Below are 14,095 nucleotides of genomic sequence, written 5' to 3' on the forward strand. Positions count from 1 at the left end.
CTAGTTTTGACCAGGATGGAGTTAACTTTCATTGGAGTATTTCACACCATGTGATGCCATGCCCAGGGATACAGGTGGGCGGGCTCTCTCGGACGGGCACTGATTTCGGGTCTGGTCCGGTCGCGTGTTGCTGTGGGGGCGGTCGCCGTGCTCGGTAAGCCACTGCCGCATTTTCTCCGTTTCTTTTTGGACTCGCTATTGTTACTGTTGTTCTCTTGTTATATTTAGTAAATTCTTTCTTTTTATTCAACCAACGAATTCTCTTCTTTTTTGCTCCTCCCCTATGTCACCAGGAAGGGGGAGGTGAACGGCCAGCTACGTGGCGTCTGCCTGCCGGCTGAGTTCAAGCCTCAACAGCCTTCAACTTCTGGGGCACCTTCCGACGCACCCTCGCTGGCCAATGTTTGTCCACCTGAGCAGAAAAACCAATTGTGTTAGGTCTCCTTGGTCTGTGAGGAGAGACCCTTGGTTCCTGCAGTGCTCTGCGACACCATCATGGTGCTGAAGGCACCCACAGCCAAACCAGCCGCGGCCACCCCTGGCCTAGAACTGGAGGGAAAACATGTCATCAGGGCAGGCAGATGAGGAGGCACCGTCCTCAGAAGAGGAGGAACGGGAAAACCTAACAGAGAAGTGAAGCACCAGCTAATGCACAGGTCCAGGTGAGCCAGCCTTGCTCTGTACCCTCCAAAGCTTCCTCAGACGAGGTGTAGCCCAAGTGCTCATGCAGCCACAGGGGCAGAAAGGGCAAGAGAGGCAAAGAAAACCCAGCTGAGAAGTTACATGTTACACGTTGTCTGTGCTTTACATTCTGAACAGGCTCATTTATAGTGATGAGCCAGTTACAGGGGTCCTGGAGCTGATTGTGGAGCTGGACAGTTTCTTCCTGGCACTGCCCACACTGGAGAGTGGAGAACTCCAGTCTGTCCCTAGAGATGCAGAGGGATGGCATGGCCATGCTGGCATGGAGGAGGACGTGGAACGTGGGGCCTCCTGCTACCTAGGGAAGGACAGAGCATCCAGCTGAGAGGCCCGGTGACATCTGCTGCTGTCACCGACCCTCCACCTGCCCCGAGAGGTGCATGGGCACAGCGGGGTGAGGAAGCACACCGTGGGTACCTTGATGGGCAGGAGCACGTCCACCTCTCCCAGTGGCAGGTTGGCACTCTGTGGGTCGAAGTGCACTTCAAACATCTTGGTCTCGCAGCAGAGCAGGTGCTTCACGTGATCCAGATCCACACTGAAACCTTGAACAGATGAAAATAAAGCAGCTGAGATACACAATCGACATGAACGTGTCACAAGCACGTTAAGGCCGTATGTCCTGGCTGGCAGCTCTGTGAAGGACCCCTTTGTACCTGTGGAGAAGACTGCCACTCCGTCTCCATTGTCATCGCACAAGGAGAAAAGGTTTTCACAGCCAGAATCCAAGACCCACATGGTAAAAAGGAAACATCTCAGTTGAGGAGCTCCAGCCATTCCTTCACTAGGCATCCCAGGGAAGGACGCACAGACCTCTCCAAAGGAGAATTTCCAACTAAGATTCCCCCATGCCATGGTGCTCCCTGAAAAACAATTTAGAGGAGGCACCTGACCACCCTTCAGATATGGCAAGTCACCGTTTGCTGGTACTGCAGCCTTATGTCAAGGCCTGTTTTGAAAGCCTATTTTGATACAACAGAAGACCTCACAGGCTGTCTTCTCAATAAAGGCTGAACAGAAAGAAGTGCTATGGCATTATGAACTTTAAACAAAGCACTTCCAAACCACAAAGCATCCATCTATTTGCAACACAAGCCCATGGAGTGCCCATCAGATGATGCTCATGGTAGCCAAGAGCAGAAGATGCTGAGAGGTGACCAAGGTGACCAGCCCATCCAGACGCTGCAGGGAAGTGTTAGGGCAGGCACAGGCAGGCCGGGTCTCTGAGCACTGCTGGCCAGGAGAACTCAGGCTCTAAAGCACGAGGCGGAGGGTCCCAAGGGGGAAAAAGTTATACATACAGCACTCAAAAAAACTCCCCATGTCCAGTGAGTTAAGCTAATCTGTCAGAGACAGCTCCTTCAAGCCCACGTGAAGTCTCTCCAGCACTGGTTACCTGTGTCACGCAGGACCCGTCTATCAGCACGGAAGGACACAGGGAACTGCCCGGTGTTGGTGAACCTCACGACGTGCGTGGGGGTGTTACCAAGAATCACGTACCCAAAGTCCAGGAGGTACTCGGGCAGCTCAGCTCTGAAAGGAGGAGTAGGGACAGTCCTTAAACCACAGCCTGGCTACATTTCCAAGAGCATGGAAGATGCAAATAGAGTGAGTATTTCTGGATTCACTGCTGTAAAAACTCAGCTCAAGCCCATGAAACCTAAGGCCTGACCACCTGGTAATAAGACTTTGGTAAGTCACGAGGAGCATAGGACCTAGGTTTTATCAGCTACCAGTGGGACCTTAAAATAAAACTGGTTTAAAATGAATACTGGTCACAGCTCCTCTGCTATGGAAAGCCACTGTAGATAAGTCCAGTGGACCTCCACTGGTCTCAATGAAACTGCTAAGCCTGGTGTACAGCCCCAGCCTGAAACTGCTTCAGGACCTTGTCATAAGATTTGCCTGCACAGGAAGTCTTCACTGCTCTGCAACCAGATCTGTCCCCAAAGCAGCACCGACAGATGCAGTAATCAACACCTACAAGATTCATGGGAGGGTCCTTTTCCAGAGCAATCACACTCGGGAAAGCACATACGTGATCTGTTTTGCAGAGCATCTTCCTGAACTGGAGCCTACCGTGCCCGTGCCTCCTCATGAAGGAGCAGAGGGAAGGTACCGAGGTAAGCCCTGCAGTCCCACCAGCATCCCAGCCACCTGATTTAGGGTTTGTCAAAGGTGTGTCAATCTCTGTGGTTCCCTACTCTTTTTGCTCAGTGTGGTCTGTTAGCTGGAACAAAGATGCCAGCTTTGAGTTGCCTCTTTCAGAGCTGGCCAGCAGGGATGGTGTTGGTGCTCTCTGGGAGGGCTTGATGCTCTCCCTAAGAGCAGGACCCAGCGCCTGTGGGGAGCTGAGCACCTCCAAAGCTCAGGGTGGTTCTGTGGAAGTGAGGACACTCAGCTGCTCACAGGGAGCATCTCAAAGCTACCAGGATCAGACTCTTTCTGAAGTCCCCACTATCCCCAGCTCTGCAGACACAAGGAGCTCTCAGGAGCAGGGGTGCACTGCTGGGTGTTACCCTCGGGGCACCTGGAGATAGGGTACAGGAGGCCCTACTAACTTGAGAAGCCTCCGACAAGCGTGCTGGTCAAAGGCAGTGGCCTCTGGGGGACCAGAGGTGAGAGCTTTCTGCTGCTCCAGGGCGTGTTCCTCTATCAGCATCTGCTCCATCTGCATCTGCAGCCGAGGGTCGAGCTGAAGGAAGGAAAGTCAGCGGCTGGTTAGCAACGGTCCTTCCCAAGGCTCCCCGCTGCTCGTGTTGAGAGGGGTGATGGGGTCCTTCTGTCTCGCTGCTCAGTGTCTGTGACACCTTCTGCTCTTAGTCAGGGCCTCATCTCAAGGGCAATGAACTCCAACATCTTTGCCTGCCCAGTTGCTGTTACAAAAGCTGATCTGGCCAGACAAACAGACAGACAAGCCAGGAACCTTCTAGAGCTCCAAGTCTTTGCCTGCCCCCAGCCAGTGCCAAAGCAGCTCGGACAAAAGCTCTCTTGTAAAGGGAGCCACGATAAAGCTGCTGTCTCTTAGAGATCAGCACTGACAGCACAGTCTCAGGGCACAATCAGGCTGCTGCTATTAAGCTCTGTAACCTGGCAGGGCTTGGGTTGTGAGCAGCAAATACCCCAGTGATGACCTACATCTCCCTCACGAAGTACCATAAATTCAATCACTTGAGCAGGGTCTTCAGGATCTCTCCCTGGGGCAGCCCCAGAGGCAATGCTAAGCTGATGCAGGATCATGGCCAGGTGTGGGCAGGGAGGTCCCAAGTGCCAGCAGGGCACCGGGAAGCCTGCTGCGAGCTGCAAGGGACCAAATGACACTGGGGGAGGGTGGCACATGTCAAACGGGGCAGCAGCCATTCTCACCACGGCGTCCAAGGGATCTGGGGGTGGCTCCACGGCCACAGCCTCCCCCAGAACAACTGTTTCCTCTCTCTGGCCATTTTCTTCCATCTTTTCTATCACCTCCTTGAGGACCTTCTCATATTTTTCATTTCCTGAAGGAAGAAAACATCCACAAATAGAAGCGTGGCACAGCGCCATTCCCATTTAAGCTGGGAAGCCCCACTCCCCCGACTCTGGCCTCTCCCAGAAACACCCTCCTCAAGCAATGTATGGAAAGTAGATGCTGCTTTTCCTCTATCAACCCTGATGTTCATTCCCACCCATCTTCCTCCCCACATAGGAGCATCTCATCCTCCGCAATGTAATGCAAATCCAAACCTGCCAAAATCCCTGCCAGCCTGTGCTCAGCTTTCCTGAGCATTTCTGTCCAGCCATCATCTCCCCAGGACTCCGACACATGCTGGCAAGCTCTGCAGGATGGTTCCTGGGGCAAAGCCCACGCGGGCTCATCTGCCAGAGCCTCAGGAAGAAACCAGGGGTGAGTGTTGGTCTGACAGCCCTGAAACCTTCAGGCTCGGTGAAGGCAGGTGTGAGCTGCCCTACGGGCATCTGACATGGGGGAGAAACAGGGGACCCTCCTAGGGAGCAGACAGGCCATGCTCACCTTTGATGTTCCTGGGCAGGTCCAAGTAGATCCTGGGAAAGCTCCCCTCTCCTTTCAGGGAGATTTCTTCTGGTTCCAGGTGACCCACTTGGATCTGAAAAGTCCTGCAGAAGGCTCCAGGTACTCCTGGCAGGTAATAGACTTTCAGCACTTGCTCCTTGCCAGGTCCAACATAACCCTGTAGGGTGTGGGAGAAGAGGGAGAGAATGCACCAAAGAGGGTTTGGTGGAGGGATGGCTCAGACGACAGACACACCGAGAAGAGAAGGTGGGTTCTCATATATAAGAAAGTATCAGACAACATCATCACCTTCTAGCTTTCTTGTACCCAGAAACTGAAGTCTCCTACACCAGGTCCTTCAGAGGGCTCATAGGGATGCACTCCCCCAGGACAGACCCACAGACTGCCCCTTGCTCAGCATGAGCACAGCTCTGCCCCTAATGGTGTTTACCCTCTGCTAGCAAGAGCCAGACTAAAGAAATAAAAAGCTCTTTTACCAGCCACTGTGCAAAATAAGTGAAGTGTCCACACTCTCAGCATGGCCAGCAGCTCCTGCCACAGCACATCAGCGGTTCCCAGCCTGGTGTTGAAGGGCCTGACCCCTTATAATGATCCCAACCAAACACCTCCTGACTGTGTTGTTACACCGGGGGTGCGTGAGCCTATCCAGACTCACGGTGACCTGCAAACATGCATCTCTGAAAAGGCAGGAGCAGAGACTTGGACGAGATCTAGGGAGGGTGTTGCCAGGAAGGGCACCTCCTCTTCGGGCTTCCAGAAAGGCTGCCCGAGCCCCAGGCTAGGCTCCCGCCAGGCTGAGAGCAAATGTGAGCAGACAGCAACACAGCCCTGGGTGAGGGACACAGCCGCAGCTTTCCTCGGCTCGCCCTCTGCACACCGGGCTGGACCCTTGGCTCCCCACCCCGCTTCATGCTGCCGGGAGAAGCTGCTGAGCGGGACAGATCCTGCCACTTGGTCCCCTGAGCCCCTGGTGCAGCGCAGAACACAGCTGCAGCGAAAGCCAGCCCTGCCAAGCTGCCAGTGCCAATGGGGCTGTTACAGCAACTGACTGCATGTATCCGAGCAGAGCTGGGTCTTTGGAAGCTCACAGGAAGAGGGCATCAGTGTGTCACCCCTTGTAGGAGACAGACATGAGGAAATGTGAACATCATTTGGCCTCCTCTTCCCACTGCAAAAAGGGACTAGACAGGAATGCTGCTCCAGCCCAAAGACAGTCACACAGGACTGAGAAGTTGGGATGGTGGGATGCTGCACACTCCTCTCCTCACTGTTCCAGCCCTGCTCCTGCCTGGCCCCCTCACTGCCCCACAAAGCTGCTGCGGAGCAGCAAAGCTGGGGGAGTGGGGGACCGGTACAGGGGCTGCTACAATTTCTGGCAAAGCAGCTTCATGCCCAAGTGAGAGCATTTAAGTCCCGCTCAGTGCTGGCAGGGGGCTGGCAGGTGTGCTACAGGCAGTGACAAGGAGTAAGCCCTGTCCAATCACACACCCTGGGCAAGGTGATCCTCAGGAGAGCCGGCACAGTGCGGCCCCAGTGCCCACACAGCCGGAGTGCTCAGCAGTTGGGGTCCCCAGAGCCACTGAAGCGCTGGTGCCTCCAGCCAGTGGCTGCAGGGTCACCCGCCGGCAAAGGCCGTGAAGGGCGTCAATTAGGACCACGCTTGCTTGACCCTCCCTGCCCCCCAGCAGCAGCTGCTTACAGCCCTGTCTCTCCTGTCTGCTTTTGTGGGTTGTTTTCTTTTTTTTTTTAATTTTGTTTTTTTCCCCTACAACCCCCTCCTGGGCAGCCTGACCCAGAGCCGGGGTCAATCACTCACGCCACCTCCATACTCACCGTGCTGGGCAGGACCAGGGCACGCCGGACAGAGGGCTGTCTGCGGTGCCCGCGCTGGGCCTTAGCACCACGTAGGTGAATCCCATCTTCCTGCTGTTCTGCAGGGTGACCTCTGCTTCGGTGACTTTGTTAAATGGCTGAAGAGAGGACAGAGGAGTGGGAAGCTGAAGGCACAGGCCTGATACTGGGAACTTCCTTCTGCTTTCTCAGCTGGGGTTGAGAAGGTGGTACATGGAGATCACAGTACTTGGCACAGCTTGATACAGGAAGGAAACTGGAAGCCTTCACATCATGATGCAGATAAAAGTCTCATTTTACAGTGTAAAAACAAGCCAAAAAAACCCAAACTCAGCATAGGTCCGTAGGATCTGAGTGGGCTTCTCCAAGCAAAACTATCGATTTCTCCCTCCCCAGAAGCCCCGTGTCCAGCCGCTGGCCCTGCTGCCCAGCCCGCCCTCAGGGCACATGACAGCAGGGCAGAAAAAAGGGGGATTGGCACAAGCACGGCTTTTTGGTGGCAAGCTGGGGGAGGCAACGCAAGCAGTAGGTGTACAAGAAAATCAACCTTTGCTTCCAGGGAGTCATCTGCATCTGCTGGCTCTTAGGCAGGATCCCCTGTGGCTCCCAGGGCTTCAGCTGGCTCCTCCACACCTCCATCCCTGCAGCTGCTCCCTGCAGACACTGAGCGCTCCGACCAGGCTCCCTCCTCCTTTGGTGGCGGGGTTTGATGAAAAATTTAGGTAATGGAGGGCTGAACCTGGGAAATAACATAACTTTGATTGTGGACCTGCAGTGGGAGGGAGGGAAGCCTGCACGAGCAGCTCCTCGGCAGGATGCGGCCCCCGACTGGGCACTGGTGGTGTGAACTCAGTAATGGGTCTGACCCAGCAGCTCCAAAACCAGGATGGAGCAGGTCAGCATATGGGGCTGCCTAGGGATGATGCTGGTATAGCGGCAGCGCAGGCAGCTGGCAACTGGTTGCAAGGAGGAACGGAAGAGGACACGGGTGAAAGCCTTGTAGGGAGGTAAAAGGCACAGCAGGAAAGGAAGAAACACACGAACTGTGCAAAAAGGTGAACCTGAGACACAAAGGGGCAGATCCGGAGAGCAACAAGCCAGTGCAGACCCACCAGTGTCCTCCCGAAAGCACCCACAGCTGCAGACTGTGCCTCCCCCACCCAGAGGGCCAAAGCCAGAACTTCTGCAGCTCTACCAGGTGCTAATGCGGAATATTTCCCCTGACACCCACCCGCAGCTGCAGGTCAGCACAAGCAAGCAGCAATGCCCGAGGCTTTCTCCAAGTGCCGTAAGGCAGGAGCAGGGATAGAGCCCGGAGCCTGCTGTGCCTGAAACCCGACAGAGCCCAGCACCGTGCGGGGGTACCCACGGAGCCCGGCACAGGACACCCCCACACACGCGGGGCAGCGTGGAAAGACACGCTGAGCAACTCCAGGCAGAGACTTACAACTGAACAGCCTGTTGATCCCTGAGGAGCATCGAAGCAGCAGCGACTGGTGCTCTGGGGAAGGAAGCTTTGGTCATTTTTAATCAATACACAGCAAATGCCGATGACAAGGTTCAGCTCCTGCTGTGCCACCGGTATTCCCTGGTTGTGAAACAACGGCTCCAACCGCACCTCGCGCTAAAAGGGCAGCAGCTCTGCTGAAACAAGGCTATAACCGATGTGGCACTTACCAACGGCATGGTCACCTCCCCAGCAGCTTCTAAACGCAAACCATTTGAGGGTCAATTTGGCAAATGATTCAGCAAAGCAGTTCAACAGCTCATCTTACTGACAGGACTGAGTTGATAGTTTGACCAACACGTATCGGTAAAAAGTGTTCGGTTTAACATTTTCAAACATTCCCAGTGACTCAGACTACATTCCCTGTTTCAAATTGCAGCAGGTGCTCACAGTAACTCTGTTCACCCTTCTGATGCCCCATGGAGGGACACACTGGAACCACGCCTGCCTGTCACCACGCCTATCTGCAAGTGTTCCCGGGGGCAAACAAGGCCCATCTTTTACAGCAATGTGGGTGCTTCATTCCCAGCTGGGAACTCAGTGCCTTTAGCGATGTGCTCCTAAATGAGTATTTGTCTCTAGCTTTGCAGCTTATCATTGAAGGCTGGTTTCCATTTCTGGATTAGAGGCTCTGCTCCTCACAACCCCCAAGAGATCCCACCTGACTTGTCCTTCCTGCAACAACATGCAAGAACAAGGCTCTGCCCAGGCGAGCTGCCCCAAGCAGGGACCAATGAGCAGCAGCACTGTCACCCCTCCCCAGCCCCCTCTGCCTGCTACTGGGACCACATGGGGGACCCCAAAGGCGACCTCGGCACCGTCCACGTGGAAGAGCAAAACAGGACTGGAGGGGACGAAGGCGCGCGCTTGCCCCTGCAGAGCATCGTCCATCTCCAGTCCCACCAGTGCAACCTTCGCCTCTCTCAGCCGAGGCACCTTAACAAGTATTGGGGTGCCCTGAGGGGTGACCCACCTGCTCAACACCTCCAGCAGCCGCTAACTTGGGCATCTGCCTCAGGATGAAATAAATCCACCTCACCCGCAACAACGGTGCCTCCGGGCAGCCTGCAGCTGGACACTGCCTGTCCCTGGTGATAGGGAGATGCCCGCAGCGCAAGGGCAGACACATCCAGGGCCAGGAGCACCTCGAAGCCCTCCAGCTACACACCAGTCCATGCACCAGTTCAGCGCATGGGTCTGGCCATTGTCATGGTGATTGTGCCAAAACTGCTAGCTGTGACCTGTCCTAGCAAGGAAATGAAAGCGCGGCTCTCAGAGCTGCTTATGATAAATACTGTAGGTTAAGAACAGCTCCTGAGGAGAGGTAAACCCCTGAGATGCAAAATCCATAATCACTTATGAAATTACCCTTAGTTTTATAGAATGGCTTGAGGCAACTTCATGGGATTGTGGTGCCTAGACAACAATATTTTTCACTCTAAAGCAGAAGCCTCTGGGACCTGGTGCTGGGAGATGATGTGATTAGTGAGTCCTGCTGTGGAGAAGCACAAAGCACAGCGAGGGACTTTTTCCAGTGAGGGAAATCAGAATGAACAACAAGAAATGTAACATGAAAAGGAAGGGAGAGAGGAACCCAAGGTGTCAATAGAAAGCTGACCCCTGGGACAAGAAATCTTCCTGGTGCTGAAGAAAAGGGGGTTGTCTTCAAAAGGGAGACAAAAAGGAGAAGAAAGAGGAAGATAAGATGCTCAGCATCAGCCCAAGCTCTTCCCCTCCAGCACCTTCTGGCCAAGGCTGTGAATGCAGGGAGGAAGGCAAGGAGCAGAAAGCAGCTCCTCCACCTGCAGAGAGGATCCATCCCAAACCAGAGGGGCCGAAGGGCTGTGGACATGCCTCCACCAGCACCATGGAGCTGAGAGATGGAGCCTCCTGACATAAGCAGGTCAGCCTGGAGCTAGAGGGGCTGAAAGCAAGGGGTTAAGCTCTCCAGGTCCATCTCACCCAACCTGGCCACCCCTCAGGTGAGACAAAATGCATCCAGGAATTAACAGTGGGGATTTAATGGGAGTACGGGCAGACTGACACCAGGGGGAGAGGAGTCCTTCCTGTTAAGGCCAGGACAACCTTGTGTCACCCACTGTCCCCAACCTCTGAGATGTTAAAAGAAAATATCTCAGCCTGTCTCTTGGTTTCTGAGCCTGCTAGGGCCACAGCTTCCCACACCCTCCTCCCAGAATAGAGGAGCTAGAAATCACACCGCTTCTGCAAACTACACGTGAAGATTCACACAGGATGATGTGACCCGGCCGGCTGAGGCTGTGTGAGAGCCAGCAACATGAGGACTGTCCCCTCAACTCTGCAGTGCTGCAAGAGGAGTGTCCCAGCTCCCCACAGCCCCGGCCAGCACTAGGGACATGAGCCAGAAGCCACCACCCCTTCACATTAAATGCCAGAGTTTTAACAGTGCTGAGACTGCTTCCCTAGTACATGGCACCCACGTGTGGAGCATCCTTGCCCAGGACCCCAAAGACTACCTGCTGGTGCCCCACTAGCCATGGCAGTGGGTTAAAACGAGCCTCCCAACAAAGCACAAGCTCTTCTCAGGTCATCACAGGGAAAAGCACCAGAGACCGCATGCCCATGAGGCACCTGAACAGGCTACAGGCCCCTACAGTGCACTTTTATTTCTCCTTCCGGCCATCAGATGCATGTTAAAAAGGCACTTTGGAGCAAGCTACAGACAGCTCAAGGGTGTTTGCAGCTGAAAACAAAATAATATAGTACAGGCGCAAACCAAAAGCCTTCCCAGTGCACCATGTGGGAACACTGGGCTTGAGCTGGGCCACCTGGCCAGCAGCTGAGGAAGGTAGTGGCGAAGGTTTGCCCTCATCAAGAGTGACTATTGAACAGCATTTCATCCAAATGGCCTTGAAGCCTATTTCTTTGCTTAGATAAATTCCCTTGCTGAGCTAAGGTTTGTGTATTTACTGAACCACCCACTGAAATTCAGACCAGGCAGCGGAGAGACAGAGAAGAGAAGCAACATTGCTGTGGTGAGATCCGACACCTCCAACTCCTGTCTTGCACACGCTGGAAGGGATTAAGCTGGATTTGGCATTCATCTAAATGCAGCGAGCAGTCCCACTGTGACCAAATATTAATTAACTCGAAGTTCATATGCAATTTCAACAGCCACTTATTCAAGTCAAAAAAATGTCAGTTTTGAGAGATGAGGGAGAATTTTGATTTCTTGTTTGAAAGCACAAATTGTGTGGGAATGGATGCAGCGGAAGTGAAGTGTCTCATGTTCCTGGGGCAGCAACCAAAGCTCGCCAGCACCTTTAAGCAGGAGCCACAGGATTTGATTTTTGGGTGCACAAGATTCCTCGGCTCCTGCTGAAGCCCACAGACCTTGACCATCCCATCACTTTCGATGAGAAGAGTCAGAGGAGGGTCTGAGGCCCCTCAAGCTCCACCTGACAGGGCTCGTGCCTCTCCCAGAGTATTTCCACAGGATGTGGCTGGTCCAGTTTTGCAGGGGACAGGCACTAAAGATCCTCAGGCACTTTGCTTCAACAGAAGCTGGACCAGAGCCAGCCACCACTGGCACTGCAGGCACAGCAGCTCTTCGTGGAGATCATCCTTCGGCAGCAGTACTTCCCTCTCTTGACAGGTCACAGCCCTGGACGAAGTCTCCACTGACTTTACTGGAGTTATTCTGACTTGCACTGCTTTTACAGATGGCAAAACATGACCCAGTAAGTCCTCTCCTTCCACGTGCTTTGCACATCAGCCAGGCGATTTATAAGCATCAGGTGAGCTCCTGATGCTCTATCAGATGGAAAAACGTTTCTCAATGCTACTCTGGCCAGAGGTCTCTCTGAACAAATCAGCAGCTCTAACAATAAATAAAATTGTAGTCTTTGTTCAAAATTAAACGAGGCCTGACAGCTGTATTTTGCAGATGCTAGTTAAAGTAATTGGCACCAATTACAATTGTACCAGCTGCTTCAAAAACCAGCTCTGCCAACAGATGACTGTATTGACTCCCGTGACCGATAGCAAAGGAGGAGAGATGTGCTCCAGCCGTCTTTGTGCCAGGGATCTGGACACTCACCATTTCAGGATGCCTTCATGGGGACAAGCGCTAGAGCTTGGAAAGGGTTAAGAATACTAGGAAGCAGGGGGGAGCAGAAGAAGTGGTTGAGCATAACCAGCTGAGAGCAGCAGGCTGCTCCTGGGTGATTAGAAAGGCAAGCAGGAGGCTTCCAGCCCTGGGAAGAGAGAGATTCTCAATTCTTCCTCTCCTTAGGGAAAGGCTGCAGGAGGCCGAAGCTGGATCTCAATAAGTTTGTGAAAGGGCTGAACAGGATGCAGTCTAAGGTGGTAGGAACCAGGCTGGGTGGGCCAGTTTCACCCTAAAGGAAGCCAAAAAGCAGCTCAAGCCTGTGCTGGGGCATCCTGGGGGTTGAGGACCAGCAGGTACCTGGGCTCTGCTTTGGAGGTCTTCTCCCCCAAGCTCTCCTCATAGCCATAGCTAATCTCCAGTTCCCAGCAGGTTGTGTCCTCTGAGCCAGATCCCAATTCTCTAAACAAACCTCTTTATTGATGATCTCTATTATTTGTAATGGCAGCAGTTCAACACACAATGGTTAACTTTGCTCGGTTTCCTAGGGCATTATGGAAAAACCATTTGCTACTGTAACTAAAACTGCCCAGACTAGACTTTTGTACTATGCAGAGAGGCCACAGCGGGAGGAACTGCTGGAAATGTGTTTATAAATGTGCTCCAGCATGACTGCAAGATTGCTCTTGGGCTTGGAAACCACAGCCCAGCGCTGGCTTGCCCTGCTTCCCAGGGACGTTCAGACAAGTGCTCCCACCAACACCTACAGCTGTACCCAAAGCTGCAGCAGAACCTGCTGTTTCCCTGTAAAACACTAAATAGCTGTTTGGGGAATGTGATGTGCAGTTTAACAGATGAAAACTCACTTCACCAGTGTGGTGTTTGCCTCAGGCCACAAAGGTCTGAGAAAGCAGCTTTCCAACAGCAGCCTTCCTTCCCAGGGGAACCAGTATGGGGGCTACAGCAAAGCAGCAGCAAGAGACTGGGGCGGCAGCACATTGTTCTGGTGGCAGTGTCTGTGTAGGTTCTTAGTGTAAAATGACAACACATAGGGTTGGCAGGGAAGAAAAAGAAGTCACATCATATATCTTCTTGTCCCAGTGCCTAAGTATAGGTTTGTAGCTCCAGAAATAAAGCAGGACTCTAGGTTATGGACGATGCAAAAAGCGTTGGTAGCATCTCACAGCCCCAGCTTGGCTGGAGAACGTTGTCTCCTTCCCAGCGTCAAACTGGTGGAGATCACTTATTCCCTGAGCACCTAAGCCCGACCACGTCTGGTAGGTGTTACTCCCACAGGGAAAGTTGAAAGCAATTTGTCAGATCACAGGCAAACAGCCTTGGTCTTTGCAAAGCACAAACAGGACACGAGGAAGGAGAAGAGCTTCAAGGAGAGAGAGAAGGGGCACATACCTCATCTGGCTCACAAGGCTGTCCATCAGGAACGCCCAGTGGTACTGGACAAGAAGTGGGCTGCAGTTGGTCATCTCGACGTAACACACACCTTCAGTGTCGTTCAAGATGCAGCCAAAGTCCAGGGCCATGGGCTGGATATGGAGATTCGGAAAGTAGACTTCTCCCCAAACGGTGACCCGCTCCTCATGAGGATGCTCAAGAAACTGTATCTTCAGAACCTTCTCTACTACCCGGCTACACAAATCCTCTTCACAAGCAGGGTTAAATCTGATGGAGAGATGAAGTTCCTCCCCTATCTCCAGCTTCATGGGCTGCAAGGAAATGAAGAGTATTAATCACCAGTGTGATGAAGTCCCAAGGTCTGGCAGCACAAAACATGTAAATGTTCAATGTGTGACCCCAGCGTAGGCTTCTCAGTTCATCCTGTGTTTTCTTCACTGTGTGCACCTGACTGCAAGCCCCACCACGCTCTTGTCTGAGACTATCTCAGGCTCATCTCACTGTG

At 53.3% G+C, this 14,095-nt stretch overlaps 1 pseudogene; it reads right to left on the reverse strand.

The window, feature by feature from the left end:
- The window catches only part of LOC141919052 (hydrocephalus-inducing protein homolog), a 106,220-nt pseudogene that overhangs the window by 33,806 nt on the left and 58,319 nt on the right, over positions 1–14,095 (reverse strand).

This window comes from Strix aluco, unplaced genomic scaffold, assembly GCF_031877795.1.
Source record: "Strix aluco isolate bStrAlu1 unplaced genomic scaffold, bStrAlu1.hap1 HAP1_SCAFFOLD_52, whole genome shotgun sequence".
NCBI classification, from domain to species: Eukaryota; Metazoa; Chordata; class Aves; order Strigiformes; family Strigidae; genus Strix; species Strix aluco.